The following is a 16,339-nucleotide window of genomic DNA, read 5'->3' as shown; positions in this document are numbered from 1 at the left end:
ACTGGGATTTGCCCTGTGCCCCCAAGCTAAAACCACCTTTCAAGACCAATTGCTCTCTACTTTAGGTGTCGTGTAGAATGTCTGGAAGATAATGCTCTTAAGATTCTTGAAAGCCTTTTGCTGTTGTTGTTGAAGAAGTGACTTTCCACCACTTAAATCTTTTGGAAGTCTTAAAGTCACATCTTTCATTTGATGCTTATACTGTGATTAGTCCTTAGTTTGAGACTCATTCGCTGATGGAAAAAAAAAAAAAAAACAGCAACAGCAGCAACTGCAAGAATGAGAAACAATTTTATTTCCCAACCATCAGGTTCTACCTCTTTAATATTTCCCCTAAATTTTCTGCTTATAAATGGGACAGATCTCTCTTATTATTAAGTAGTTCCTTATGACATGCAGCTTTAAAAGGCCATTTGTTACTTTCAACATTCTACCTAGAAATCTCCTTAGCCAGACTCATAGAGATAGGTACACTTTATATCTTCCAAGTCACACAAGGGTTTGGATATATAGAGGCATGATTCTTTGGGACCAATTCATGGACCAGAACTTGGGGGCCAAACAGAAAGGATGGTCCCTGTAAAGTGCACAAGCGAGTTGACCAGATGTCCACGTTACTTGATCCTACGGCTCTGCCTCTTTTCCATCAATATACGTTTACGGCCTATGGCTTAATAGGAAATTTCTTAAGACCCATTAAAGAAGAAGGAAAATTCAGGGCCTGATTCGTTTATACCAGACTAAAGTGGACAGCTGCTCAGAAAAGATGATGGTAAGAGGAAATTCCTCCATGGGAGGTTTGTTGTGGATGTTATACATTTTCTGTGTCATGGGGAACGAAAGGTGGATGGAGGTACAGAAGTTCCCTGATTTGTGTTACCAGGTGATAGTGAGGTCTGGGAAGAGGTACACGTATGGCCTCAATGAATGAGCACGGAGGGTGAAGGTATTAGTGTCTCGTGTCAAGGCCAGTATCCCTGGCAGAGGACCTGATGTGGCACCATTCCTTGAGGGAACCAGGAGACCGATCTGCAGTAGATTCATTACACTGAATCCCTTCCATCAGGTCTTGACTGCTTGAACAATTTTTCCCTTATCCATAATCACAGAGTCCCCCTGAGAAGGGGTCAATTTATGGTAAGTAAAGTATCCTTTTAATATACTGCATGCCCCCCAGTATTGAAACTCATTGGTCTCATCATGTGTTTCATCACCAAGAAGCAGCTGCCTTGGTGGGAAGGCAGAATGGTCTCCTGAGGGCTCTGTCATGGCACCAGCTAGGAGACAGCACCCTGTGAAATTGGGGTTCTGTCTTGAGGGGGAGGGTGCTAAATGCCTTAGACAGACAACCAACACATGTGCTGACACTGCCATAGCCAGAAGGTGCAGAACACATACCCAATAGCCAATAGGTGAAGGAGGAAGTGGCCCTATCATTATTTTACCAAATAATATTTGCTTCTCATCCCTCCTGCTTTGGCTTGATGGGCTTAGAGGTTGCAGTGTCCAAAGGAGGAAGGCATCTACCAAAAAACATAATAAAGGGTCTGATACATTAGAGGCTAGGATTGCACCCTGGCCTTTTGGGACTTCTTCTGCTACTAAACCAACAGGCAGACAAGGAGCTCTTGGTTGCTGTGATCAGTCCTGATGATGAGAAAGCAACTGAGTTGCTTCTCCAGAGCACAGGCAAAACGGCCTACTTTTGAATGGAATTCTTTGGGGGCACCTCTTATTACTCCTTTGATCCATAGGTACTGGAAAACTGTGACAACTGAATAATCATAGTACCACCAAAGTCCCTCATTCTAATCAATGAAGGTTGGAGTTACTTATCCAGGTAAAGTCCATCCATCCACATGTTAACAGAGGGTAAGAGGACACAAGACTGTCATAGAAAAAGGCAGTCACTACTAAAACCTTAGCCCTTTGAACCAGAGAGTGATGTGGGGACTACAGCAGTGATTCAGTAGGGTACAAGCAGGCTGGAATCCACAAGGATGAACTGAACCCCATGTTTGTTCTTATTGCCTCTGGTTCTGGTGACATGAGTGTTCTGGAGAAGTCTTTTGTCACGGGGATAAACACACCCATACCAGGCCCAGGAACAAGAGAAGCTGGTGGAGGAGGAAAGAGTAGATCAATGATAGCTTCCACTGATGCTTCATCAAACAAGGAAGATCAGCAGATCAGCAAACCATGTGTGTTTCTTAGTCATCCCATCAAAACTTCCTTTTAATATACGGCATGCCCCCCATGTATTATCTGACTTAATAAAAACTCCATGAAGTAGCCACGTCGTAGGCAGAATTCTAAGAAGGCCTCCAAGATTCCCAGCCCTGGTGTACGTACACTTTCTCCCAGCTATTCAAACATTAACCTAGGTGCTGCTATGAAGAGATGCTTCAGGAGCAGTTAAGGTCCCGAATCAGTTGACCTTAACATAGAGAGATTATCAAGGTAGGCATGACATAATCACAGCGTTGCTGTGAGCTGTGGTGTAGGTTGCAGACGCAGCTCGAATCCTGAGTTGCTATGGCTGTGTCGTAGGCTGGCAGCTTCCAGCTCCAATTTGACCCCTAGCCTGGGAATTTCTATATGCCACAGATGCAGCCCTAAAGAAGCCAAAAAAAAAAAGTAAATAAAAAAAAGCAGAAAAAATAAAAGCAGAAAATTTTCTCTGGCTGGTGGCAGAAAGAGCCTCCAGACAGGAGTTCAGTCTGGTTGACATCTTGCTTTCAACACTGTGATAACCTAAACAGAGAATCCATTCCCGTTCTCCTGTACTTCTAACCTATAGAACTATCAGCTAATAAGTGAGTACTTTTCAAGCTGCCAAGTTTGCAGTAATTTGCTATGCAGCAATAGAAAACTAAAACAAACTAATTTTATTATTCCTATTTCAGAGGGCCTAAAAAGTTAAATAATTTCCCCAAGTTTGCTTAAATGTCTAAAGGCTCTATTATTATCTTGTTACCTCCAGAAAACATGTGGACAAAATTCCATGCTGATATTATCATATTATCCTGTATAATTTCTCTTTCTTGAATTATATTTGCTTGAAAAAGGATCACATAACACTATGGGAAATAGGTTTGTGCCTTTTGAATTTACGACATTATAAATAATCTGTTTAATGCATGAGAGAGAATTGAGAAGGCAGGAACTAGGACAAGGTAGGAGCTGATAAGGGTCAAAGTTGAGAACCTAGTTTGGAGAAGAGGGGACATTATTCCAGGGGATAAAAGGTAAGATAAGCTAAAGATACACCGAGTTATCACCAAAGGCTTCAACACAGTCGAAAGAGAAGCCGAAGCTAGAGTTGGAAAGTGGAAAGGAATCAACACGTTTAGGTGGTAAAAACAGATCAGGGTGTCTTGACTGGGGTCAGAAAAAGACTTATGGAAATTGAAAATGGACCAGGAATCTCTAAGATAAGCAACTTCCACGTTCTATAGTCGGCACTTCTACCATCTTTATGTTGCCTTTTTATTTTTTTTAACCCATGTTCTCTTTCCTGTGGCTTGGTGGGCTTTGCATAAGCAAATAAATACAAGTAGTAACACCCACATGGGGACTGGAGGCTGTACTGATACCTGTTCTTCCCCATAAGCAATCAATATCATGGATCCCCCTGTACTTTGAGGCTGGGAGCCTGTTTTCTTTATAGACTCTGGAACTTTTTGACTCTGTAGTCCATTTCTTCGACTTTAGTTCCAAATAAAAAGAAAACAAGAGGAAAGTGTGACCTGAATAAATCACTGAGTTTTGAGAATTATTATAGCAAATGAACGTGAGCCCATTCTGCCTATGGTTCCAAAAGTCCCCTATGAGCCTACAACACAGTAATTTTCACCATGATCTGTTTTCACCAAAAAGAGAACCAAACTTCCTTGTGCTGTAATTAGAAGGTTGTATAACATTTACCGAACACTTACTGTCCTTGAGACCCCTTCGCTTTCAGACTAAAGGAAAAGCAGTTGATGCCAGAGCCGTGGGTACTTCCTCTTCTGGAGAGGAGTGTCCTGACTTCTACTCTGATAGTAAATCCCTTTCTGGACATTAACTAATGTGCTTTGTTCCGGAGTCAAGGTACTAGACGTGGTCGAAATAGATGCTAGGTGCCAAAAGATCATGTCTAGCATAGCATCTTCCCAGGGACAGTACTGATTCAGGGCTTGGGCTCACTGATTAATCAGTGACAATAAGAGGCATTCTCAGCCTTTTATCAGTGCCTGAAGAGGAACACAAGACTGGGGTTGAAGTCCCAGTGGACTTGAAATAGGGGGGACAGAAATCTGGAGGTACTTAAAAATGCAAAATCCTGAGTGTAGCTAAGTGTAAAAGCGACAAGCATCATCCATTGATGAGTAGCTCACATTTATTAAACAGTTACTCTATGCCGGACCCCATGCTCTGCTTTCTGTATGGACTACGCCATACAATAGTGACAAGAACTCTGTGCAGTGGGTAACGTTATCATCACCATTTGTGGACGACATGGCGATATGCCATCAAGATCCTCCTTCAAAAAATCACTCGGCCTTGCTGCCTTAAGACAGCTTTCAGCAGACAGCTTTTAGCCATCAAACACCAAATACCTAAAACACACATCCAGGAACTGAATAGGCAGGTGGTGATTTTGACTCAATACAAGAAAACTCTAATGGTCCATTTTATCCTCAAAGCTCCCCATGAGATCAGCCAGCACTGCTATCAGCTCGGACTCCCCCTCTGTCCACTCATGGTTCCTTTCTCTCCCTTCCATTGATGCTGATCCCATGGACACAATATCCCTTAGAAATGCATCTAATAAGCATCCACGGGCTAACCTCCATCTCAGACTCTGCTTCCCCGAGAACCCCCTGCAACATCATTTTCCAGATAAAATTATAAAACACAGGAGAGCCCTGGATAAATCCATCACCTGACATGGATTTAAGCCGCAGTCAGGACAGCTTCAGTGTACAAATCTTGCTTAAGACCACCAAGGCTGATCTGGAATTTGAAATTGGACTCTGGACTGTATCTCTAGAAAGGAAGCCTTGTAAGGCTCCTTTGGGAAATCTGAGAAGGTTGGGCAGAAGGTCTACTTCTACTGAAAGCAAACAAGGTCCAATGCATTAGCTACTACTTGGGGTACAGGGCGACGGAAGGAGATGACCCACAGACAGGTAAGCTCCCTGCAAAAGAAGGAACTTCATCGCATTTCCTCCCACTCACGGTCTCTAAGAACACCAGTAAGAAAGAAAGAATCTACACCTCTTAGCAAATAGTTAACTGGCAACAAGAGCGTATTGCAAATTAAGTTCCTTTCTTTGTGCTTTCAACGTTTCTGCTGTGCAGATTTCATGTTAATTAAAATCATTTCCAGGAAGAGTTATAGGAACTCATTTATGCAATTGTTTGTAATCATCACCTCCTGTGGTCATTTGAAACATTATATTTGAAGTTATGATTTTTTAAATTGTATTTTAATGGATTCCTTGAAGGGAGAGACACTGTGATTAAAAAGAAGGATACCTGCTAAATGGTGAACTAATAAAACATTCTATAAGAAAGAATTTATCCAATGAGCCTTCGGATTTCATTCATTTTTCAAGTCAGGGAATAAAAATTACAAGGTATAATTTCAAAATGTTTATGAGTACACATAACCTAAGATTACTAAAAGACTGAATGGCATGCCAAAGTAAGGAAAATTTGTGTGAGATGAAAGGTATCCCCCCCAAAAAAAAGGCAAGTAGTAACTGAATAATTGGAGAATAAAAGTGCTGAAGATCAGCACTAAAAGAACTAAAACCCCAGCAGCTAGAGAAATAAAAACCACCTGAAATCCCCCTTCTTAGCCAAAGTACTGAATTTTCCAACTAGAGATATTTATTGAATGTAACTCCAGGGAGTTTCCATTGTGGCTCAGCAGTAACAAACCCAACTAGTATCCATGAGGATGCAGGTTTGATCCCTGGCTCCACTCAGTGGGTTAGGAATCCGGTGTTGCCATGAGCTGTGGTGTAGGTCAAAGATGCAACTCGCATCCAGTGTTGCTGTGGCTGTGGTGTAGGATGGCAGCTATAGCTCAGATTTGACCCCTAGCCTGGGAACTTTCATATGCCGCAGGTGTAGCCCTAAAAAGCCAAAAGTATATATATATTTCCAAATTTATAATCACAATCCCAAAGGGAAATATACTCTTTATAGATATTCCCTAAATAAAAACCATGGCTGGACTAGTCCATTAGAAGCAGAGCTGCACAATAGAATATTTTAAAAATTTATTTCTTGATACTCTTAGAGATATCCTTTTATAGCTCAAGTAAATTATTTTAAAATTATACACCTATCTCTGCATTTTAAAGATGTGGGGTTTTTGTGGGTTTTTTGTTTGTTTAGTTTTGTTTTCGGTGGGAGAAGTGAAATGCCAGAGAAGCTGCATGTCTACAGCAGTCTAAATTCTTGTTATAAACCAAGCAGTCAGAAGTAAAGACAAGACAGAGACCAGAAACAGCCACCCACTTTGCTTCTGGTGTCAGCCTGCCCAGAGCAGAGCCAGAGCAACACGTGGGCGAGGGAGAAAGATTGGGTTGTAAATTGCCACAATCAATGACGGAGAAAAATGAGATTACCTGCAACAAATGACACCCAGTCAAGATAATTCAGTTTGTCAATTTTGGTAGCTAATAAGGCTCCATTACAGTCTGATGTGTGGGGGAGACTCCAGTCTCATCTGTATAAAAGAATCAATCAATCCTAGAAGCCACTGTCTTTGTCACTTTGGGCATTAACCTCTCCAGAGACAGAGACATGGAAAGAGCCAAGGGCTTGCAAGCCCCACCTCCCAGCCCTTGCCTTCATCAGAAATCACAACATAGACACAGAAATGAGACTCCAGACATGCTGAATACAGTACAGCCTGAGAGGGCTTCATTCATTCAGGAATGAATGCATTCAGTTGAGCCAATTGCTCTTGTCTCTGAGGTTAATCAAGTCCCAGGAGGAGTGCACGTGAACCACCTCACTCAACACAAACTCCCTCACCTTTCAGGAAGTGCTGCAGCCAGCGTCACTCTGGCCGCTCTTCAAAGTGAGGGCAGTTTTCAAAGTGTGCATAGGAGACACTTGGGCTATTATCCTCTCTTGACTTATTTAGTCTGATGTCTTATAAGAAATTTTGTGAAATCCTTGCCTTGGTAGAAACCTACATAATCAAGAGTTCCCATCATGGCTCAGAGGTAATGAAACCTACTAGTATCCATGAGGACATGGATTTGATCCCTGGCCCCACTCAGTAGGTTAAGGATCCAGCATTGCCATGAGCTGTGGTGTAGGTTGCAGATCCAGCTCAGGTCTGGTGTTGCTGTGGCTGTGATGTAGGCCAGCAGCTGCAGCTCTGATTAGACCCCCAGCCTGGGAACCTCCATATACCAAGGGTGTGCCCCCCAAAAAAAAGAAAGAGAGAAAAAAAGAAACCTACATAATCAAATTTAGCAGATGTTGCCTCATCAGCTTTGCAGATTCAATATAATGGTCTTTAGACAACTACAGTCAATGCGAGTTGATCTTCTCATATTCTAGGTGGGTTCCACCAAAATCCTGCCTCTCACATCCTTAACTCTGGGATCCATCAGGGATTATTAAATCCAGTTGGTCTTTGTTTATCTTTATCTCCGACAAAATTACTAGATCCAGCAAGGACTATGGAGCATAAAGGTCACATATGACCTATACTAATGTCTTCTATATAGGGGATATGGGACTCCAAAATGAAAGCTGGTGAGATTACAACCTCTTGTGGAAAATCAACAAGGAGGAGCCCTTGTTGTGTGTGTAGTTGATCTGTGTACAACTGTGATGCAAACTGGAGGCAAACACCTCTCCATAACAAAAGGCAGCCTTGGACTCCAGACAGTATTCCTGGGGGGCTGAACTGCTGTGTAATTAGAATGTGTGGATGTCTAACAACCTTGGAACTAAGAGGTCCTGACCAGCCCTTTCTTTCTCTGGAACAGGGCACCTTCTGGGAGAGGGAGATGCTGTATCTTGTAGAAGGAAAGCGACTTTACAAAATGGCACAAGAAGGGCCACATGACAAAAGCATCTACCAAGAGCACTCACTGCTCTCACAATTTCGTTGTCATCCTATTTATCCCTAGGACAAAGACGGCATAAAACAATGGAGAGTAAGGAGGGAGAAGAAGTTGTGTCAAAGGCTTTGGAAATGTGGAAATAGTGTTTGCAAAGATCATAAGAAAAGGGGGGGTGAGGACGGAAGCACTATGGGGGTGCTCCCTGGAATACAAAGCAAGTTTAAAAATCAAAGGAGGAAGAAGGCCGTTTGTCACGCAGAGCCTGACAAAATCAACTTTGAAGGCAATCCGGATAACCTATGAAAAAGGCCACAGTTCCTTTCTCTGTCTCTAATGCCACGGAACAGAGATATCAGGGTGAGGGTAGGGGCGCAGCGGCAGAGGGGACCGGTCTCAGGTGCCCTGGACAGGACGAAGAGAAGGCAGCAGCCGGGAGTCTCAGGCTATGCCAGCTCTGGGGCGCGGCCCCTCGGCTCCCACGCAGCCCTCTCGCTGCGCCCCCTCCCGGCCACGGGGACAGTGCGCGCTCCGGTTTCCGCGCCCCGAGCTGACTCTCCATTATCAGCCCAGAGGGAGACAGTGACAAGAGCCCCTTTCTCCAGAAATCACAAAACACTGTAATAAGGAGACCCCTCCAACCAGCAGTCAAAACCTGATCCCCGAGCTTCAGTTTTCCTGCTTTCCAGGCTTATCTCCGAGAATAATTTACTTAGTGACTTGGGCAGTACTGGTGGGGACCGGAGGCTAAGCCTAAAATCTTCTCCAGGCATCGAGCGCCCCACATTCCCAGTTTCGACTGGGAAGGGTAGGAATTGACTGGCTCGGATTTGGGGGGATCAGGGGAGAACCCCCTTATCCCCCAGCCTGGTTGATCCGGCGCGACAATGACGGTGAAAACCGGAGGAGGGTAGGCGTCTCCGGGTCTCCAGCCCCATCCCTCCGGGTCCCCGCCCACTGCCTCTCCAGAGCGTACTGTGTGGCCGCTCTTCTCCAGCACGCGGCGCTGCGCTCGCTTTTATCCCGGGAGCCGCGTCGATTCTTGCGCTGACAGCCGGGCTCAGCCAGTCGCCTGGAATTGAGTAGCATTCTTTGAATCTGCGGCTTTCATGACGTCTCGCTACGTGGTCCATCACTTTTCTCCCAGCTGGGGATTTTTTTTTTCCGCCACTCTTGCCTTTTCCCCCTTCCCTCCACCCGGTCTCCCTCCCCCGCCCCTCCCCAAACGCACACCCCTCCGCCCCTCTGTTGGCCCCCGCGCCCAGCCCTCCTCTCCGCTCTCGGCCAGAGGGAGCCAGTTTGAAGACGGCCGCACCTGGCCGGAGAGGTTGGGCGGGCGGAGGGGTGGGGATCCGCGGGAACCGGGAAGCTGAACCCAGAGCTGGATGCACCGCGAGGAGAATGGAGTCTCCTAACAGCCTCCCGGGGCTGATGTGAAATCTGACCATCTGATTCCAGTTTTCCCTTCCCTTTCTTTTTTTTATTTCCTCCCTTCGCCATCGTGTAGTGAATTTTAAATCTTGCTCCGTTCCAAGAGAGGATATCATGATTGAATGAAGCCGCCCAGTCCGCAGCAAGGTAAGCGGTGCGCTGAGTTGCTAGAAGGCAAGAAGCTGGCATCGATCTGGGCAAGAGGTTCTGAGCCTTCGGGTCCACAGCTCCCCCTCCCCAGTCTCGACCGCCGCTGAATGCATCTCCACTCAGAGGAGAAACAGTATGCTCGAGGGAAAGGCAAGGGAGAAGCAGGTTACATAACAGAAGGGAAATCTGTTTCATACGGTTCTCATTAGCAACTGAAAACTCGCGGGGAGGGGGGGTGCCGGGGAGAGGAGGGGTCCGCATGCCCTGAGCTCCAAGAAACCCAGTCAGTTATTACAGGCATCATTTCAACATCCGTTGGCAAAGATGAAATGCGCGGATTAACTGGTAGGGGAGGCTTGCTGTGTAGTCATTTACAGTTGGGAAAAGCCCATTGTCTTTGTGGAAAACTGTATCTTTGTTCTTCTTTGCATAGAGGAGAAAGAGAGAGAGAGAGAAGAGAAAGAGGAAAGGAAAAGTGGGGTGGGGAGAAATAAACAGAGAACGGGAAACAGTAATTCTTAACTGTTCCCCATCAGCATAATCACAGAGTGATATGGTAACTACCTACAGTGGATAGGAAGCCCTCCCTAAAAGTAAACTGAATTATTTTGGAATTGGAAGAGAAAAATAAGCAAGCAAGCAAACAAAAACCTTTAGATAAAATGAGATGTTTATTGCGCTTAAGGGGTTGGATGAATCCACTGGCTTGCTTCCTCCTGGGTATGTTTTCATTTGCATCAAGACATTAAGCTTGGATTAGTTTTTAACAGAAATAACACTAGTATTCCCCAAACCCAATAAAACCTTGGGTCAATCCACAGGTATATATTTTGTGCCAGGTTCAATATGGAGAGACTCTCAGGGAGGGAGCATATCTTGAGAGAAACAGCCACAGTAATGGGGTGAGATTAGTGGAGAAAAAAAAAAATACCAGAATTTTCTGAAGACTCCCGCCTCCACTCCCAAAAAAGGAATAGAGAGGGGGAAAAAAAACTTCAGTGTTTGGGAGTTGGAGATTCATTATACATTTAGAGTGTCTTCTGCCTGCTTTTTATCCAAAGTGTGATGATCCCAAGGAGCCCCCACAGAACAGGGTGCAATGCCACAATCCCAACAGCACAGTTCCCTGCCTACCTTTCTTCTGCTGAAAAACAGAGGAGCAGGATGCCCAGGAGCTGCTTAGAAAGAAGGGGCTTGTTAGAGTCAGGGCTAACTAAGCTTCGCCCATTTTGTCTGGAGAAAGAGAGAAACAGCTCACATCTCCATGGCGACCTAGGTGGGAGGGGAGAAGGCAGCTCCAGTTACAAATAAATGTTGGACAAAACTTTCCCAGCTTCAAACAAAGAAATAAGGCAGCCTTTTCCCCTGAAGAGGGTCCCAGGATATAGACTTTGCCCAGCTTCCTGCCGGTTGACCTACGAGAGGGCACCTAGAACTGGTCAGTCCCCATCAAACCTCCCAAAGTTGCGGACAGGCGGCTGAGATGGTTGGGCAGCGGGTTTCAGGTTCAGCACCAAGGCCAGAGCACAGGCACCAGGGTTCCCATCACCAGGTCCGCTGCCCCAGCCAGCATTATTAGTTCCTTCAGTCCATCATGGGAAATCAGTCACTTTCTGTAAAGGAATCATCCCCTTGCCCGTGCAGAATCTGGATATATGATTATCCACGGAATTGCGTGGGACAGAGAGGCTTGCAAATCATCCATTTCACGCATGGCGGTGCATTAGAATAGCTATTCAAAGTCAAGAACACTGAAACAGAAAAGGATTGGAGCTGAACTGAGAATGGGGAAAAATCCTATCCTCAGGGGATAAAAGGGACACACACACGCACACGCTCACACACACACACACCATGGATCTGTCTCTGATGAGAGTTGTCTAGTTTCAATGAGTTCCTTTGTCTTCAAAAGCATCCGTACATTCCTCGCCCTCTTGCCATCCTCTCTAACTTTTTGTTGGGCATGGATGTCAGAAAGGTGCTATGGAACCACCGTGGTTAGCGAGATATCAGCCAACCAACTCCCGCCTAGGGATCCTGAGACCCAAGGGGGTGGAGAAATAGTTTACTCTTAGTCCAGACCAGACGACTTCTCAGCAGAGCTGGTGAGCTTCAGGAAAGGGGAAAAGAGATGTGTTAGTGAGATGAGACCCAATGACACTGAGTCAGCTTGTGAGCACAGCGACTGCATTTCCAAAGATGCAGGCATAGGAAACTGAGAGGAGTCACTCTTCTTAAAAACAAGGAAGGAGCTGTGCAAGAGGGAGCAATTTATTATCATCCCACTTCCACTTCAGCATTCATACAGGGAAAACAGGTAAGCACCTCTTGCCATTCTGTCTTCAGCTTGGGCAAGGATGGTCTCTGCCCTGGTCTCCTCATATTTGGTACAAGGTTCTCACACACACCCCTCTCCCAGACTGACACTGATGAGGAAAATTAGTGGAGGACAGTGGCAGTCATATTTTGGAGAGGAAGCTTTTAAAGGGCGAATCCAGGTCTTACAAGGCACAGTTTAAACTGCAGAGCCCAGTCAAGATCTGACAACTGGATGGAAATGCTAATAAAGGCTCTACAATACCCCCTGGCTGCCATTCTCTTTTGAGGAAGCTCTTATGCATGTGAGATCTTGAGCAGTTCTGGTTTGCTATTTATGAAGGTAAATAGGATGTATCCTGGTTTTCCTTGCTGGGCATGTCTTTGCTTTCTAAAGATGATGCATGCAGAGCACTTGGGACTTGGATAAAGCAGTGGGTTTATACTTTCCAGTTTTTTTGTTCTTTTGTTTTTTTCCATGCTCGCTAGTAAAAAGGCAGAAGCAATCTACTCCAAATCTGGACAAAGGGTGAGATGTTACATTGTATTTTACATTTCATTTCCTGATGAATATTAACAAGATTACCTATAGTTTAATTTATTAAAGAGTTGCTGTCTAAAGTAGAGAGAAGTGATGTATGGAGTATTATTACGACTTAAATAAAGCAGTGTTACCCTGGCTTTGCTCCATCTGATATTATCAGCAAAAGGGTCATAGACATGACTTATGAAGATAAAGCCAGGCAAGAATACAGATTATTAGATAAACAAAGTAATGTGTTTGTGAGTTTTAAAGTTCAACTTCGCTCATGAATTACAAAAAAAGAGGGAGGAATGTAAATAAAATAGGTGTAGGAAATTGCTCAATCAATAATCTTTAGTTCTGGTAGATTCCATGTTCATGTGCTCGCTGCTAATTTACCAGACTATGGCTTGCTTTCTTCCTGGGTGGCTAATTGCTGAGCAAAGTGTCATTATGTTCTGATGGCAGTCAATAGCATACTCCAAAATAATTGGCTTATGCGTTTCAAGTAGCATTTGTAAAGGAGAGCAACTTAATTTTCTTCCTGTATGTTTGGAGCCATTTTGTAATTTTTTAAATATAACTATGACACCTCACCCTGGTATCTCCTAAACATCAGTAAATAATATATTCACTTGTACAATCCAGGTCTTTATATAATGCATAGGACTGGCATAGGCTGTTTCCTTCAAGCATCTAAAAATGCTTTAATTCACTCTCATATGCTTCCCTATTTTTCTCACACACTATCTTTTCAGGATAAAAAGAAAACAAAACATTAGAATGGCTGTTTAATATGCAATAGAAAATTCATCATATATTAAAAATAAGGAAATATAAGGAGAGGAGGGAGGAATAAATAGAAGTTTGGGATTAACAAATACACACTACTGTGTATAAAATAAGTAAACAACAAGGACCTACTGTATAGCACAGGTAACTATATTTAATATCTTGTGATAACCTATAGTGGAAAAGGATCTAGAATAACTGAATCACTTTGCTGTACACCTGAAAATAATCTAGAATAAGCGAATCACTTTGCTGTGCAACATTGTAAATCAACTCTACTTCAATTTAGAAAATTAATACAGTCTTATGGAAGTGTAACCTCACTCACAGGTAAAAAGTGTTACTTTCCTGAAGGGTTGAATGTTAATAAACTGAATTTTCATGAAAACAAGAGAAGATTGATTCTTTTTCAAAATGAACAGGTGGGCAAGATAAAGCTCTTCTCTTTTTTACTAACTCTTCCTTAATCGAATGATAAGTAATATGTAGATTAATAAGGGAAAAGGGCCAGAGAGAGTCAGAACAGGGAGAAGGAAGGGAGCTAGGGAAAAAGGTAATTATTTATTTTTACCATGTTTAAAGTGATGATACTTTTCAAAGCAAAGTGGGTTTTTTTCTAGTTCAATATATCAGAACTTTAAGGTTGGTGGAATTGAAATGTTTAAATTCAGTAAATGTGGATTTGTAGGTTACTGACATATTTATTGGGTTTTTTCTTTTTTCTTTTCAGCAATTGTAATGTAAGTACCAAAGGAAAATTGATTCACTCAGGATTAAATTTGGTAATATCAGTAAAAGAGGAATTGGTAGTTAAGTTGAAAAATTATCAAAATGCTTATGTTGAATTAAGGGCTTTTTTGTCTTTAATTGTACTTAAAGTGTTTAGGGAGATAGGAAAATAAAGTCATTTGAGATAAAAATACTTTTAAAAATGTACTTAAAATAATTATTCCTAGAAATAATTAGGGTCCTATAAAAAGAAAAGATCTTGATAATTGTAGTTTGTGCTGGAATAGTATTCTGACTTTCCTCTGACAAAGCGCTATAATGTACACATACTTGATAGCATTTTACTAGCACTAATTAATAACACAATGTCATTTCCTTCAAATAAAGAAGGACAATGTCATCTTTAAAAGAATATGCAGTATTCCCTAAACTAGAGCCTTGATCGAACCATACCTGCTAATCAACTGTAGATACTTATTTATTTATTACTGAATTGAATGGTTATTACAAAATCTCAGAGGCTGATTTTGTGCAGTGCCCAATGCTCAAACGGCCATTCAAATCTCTATTTTGTCTAGGTTCATTGAGACCATTTATCCAGTCTCTTGGGATAGACCATAATGGAAGATAATACGAGAAAAAGAAAGTATATATATGTATGACTGGGTCACTGTGCTGTACAGTGGAAATAGGTACAACCTTGTAAATCAAGTATGCCCTAATTTAACAATAATTTATTTTTTAAAAAAGACCATCAATCAGCTTTCCTACTAACAATGTATCAATTAACAATTAATTAACCCCAAATTAATGAAACAGCTATTTAATTCATGTCTTTACAGATGAGTTCAGATCAAATTAATCCCAGTAACACCTTCAGTCTTTCATTTCATGTCCCTCCCTGTGGCTGTGCTTAGGATCAGGGACCATACAGTACTACTGGTGGTTCTTTTCCTGGATAGATTTTGGCTACTATTCACCACCGGTCATGTTCCCAGTCACAGAAATGCGGTTTCCGGTGTGAAAACTTTACAAAATGAACTAGCAAGTGAATCTATAAGATCTATGTGCTTGCCAACATTTTTTTTTTTGTGGGAGACTAAATCTGAACATTTTACATGCATTGTGAGAGACAAATCCATAAATTCACTTTTAATCCTGGTAATGCAGGTGCTGTGGAAGTTTTTAAATTTACAGACGTCATGTTTTTCCCAGCCAGAATCAGAACAGGCTTTTTTTTTTTTTTTTTTTTTAAGGATGGTTTAAATTTTCGTCATATCGTCCAGCAGAAATGTGTGCAGCTGTGACAGTGTGCCTGGGAGGTGTTGTTTGGTGATAAAGAGCACAGGCTTTGGTGGCTCACTCACTGCATTTACATCAAGTTCTGATGTATCAGCAGCTTTTATTAGGCTGGGTGCAGTAACAGCGATTCTGACCTCTCAGTGGCTTACAAAACGAAGGTTTATTTCTCCCTCAAGCTACATGCCTTTGCTGGTCAGCTGTGGCTCTGCCCCTAAGTGTCTTCTTCATTCTAGGATCCAAGCTGAAGGATAAGTGTGATCTGAGATTTTCAATTCTGGTGGCAAAGGGGAGTGCCAAATTAAGCAATGGCTCTTAAAAGTCCTGCTCAGATATGACACAAGTTACTTACTCATACTCCATTGACCAAGAACAAATCACATGACATGCCAATGCCAAAGGTCAATGAAATGCAGAGGTGTGTTTCTCCCACAGTGAGGCACTACAAGTCATATAGCAACTGGCGGAGACATATAACCTTCTTTCAGGGAAAGAAGTGAATAGCGGGGACAGTGCTATAATGCATGACACTAATTGGGTGACCCTGCTCAACTTCAAGCTCTTTGTTTGCCTATCTGTAAAATGAAAATAATAATAATGTCTACTCCAGAGGTGTCATGAGGATTAATGGGATAATATAAAGTTCTTAGCACAATGTCCAGCAGAAAGCAGGCACTTTATAAATAGTAGGTGCTGTTATTCATGTTACAATGTGTCATTAAGTTCAGTCCTCAAGGAGGATGTGGACTCTATTACTTAGATAGATGCTACAATGTAAAAATCCCAGATATTAGCAGTTTAGCAAGATAGATTATTTCTTATCCCTGTAACTCTAATTTTCTGATGCCATACCAGGCATCATCTTCAACACCTGGCTGCCGTGATCTCATGAGTGTTGATATGCAGTTAGCAGATAGGGAACGAGAGAGAGCAGATGATCATGCAAGAGATTTTCAGTGATATCAGCCTGGAAGTAATTGTATCAATCTCGCCTATAATCTATGGCCACGCCTAA

General features: G+C 42.7%; 1 protein-coding gene across 3 annotated transcripts in view; it reads left to right on the top strand.

Moving 5' to 3' along the window:
- Window positions 9,126–16,339, top strand: part of KCNJ6 (potassium voltage-gated channel subfamily J member 6) — a 294,141-nt gene continuing 286,927 nt past the window's right edge. Inside the window, exons 1-2 of one of the 3 annotated variants that reach the window (XM_021070976.1) lie at window positions 9,126–9,662; window positions 12,471–12,510. The gene's annotated coding sequence lies outside the window, so the exon portion shown is untranslated. Of the gene's footprint in view, window positions 9,663–10,780; window positions 11,983–12,470; window positions 12,511–16,339 lie in introns of those variants that run through there. The other 2 variants (XM_021070975.1, XM_021070977.1) reach the window with 2 other exon arrangements.

This window comes from Sus scrofa, chromosome 13, assembly GCF_000003025.6.
Source record: "Sus scrofa isolate TJ Tabasco breed Duroc chromosome 13, Sscrofa11.1, whole genome shotgun sequence".
Taxonomy (NCBI): Eukaryota; Metazoa; Chordata; class Mammalia; order Artiodactyla; family Suidae; genus Sus; species Sus scrofa.
The sequence above is the reverse complement of the archived record's forward strand: the minus strand, read 5'-3'. Positions and strand labels throughout refer to the sequence as shown.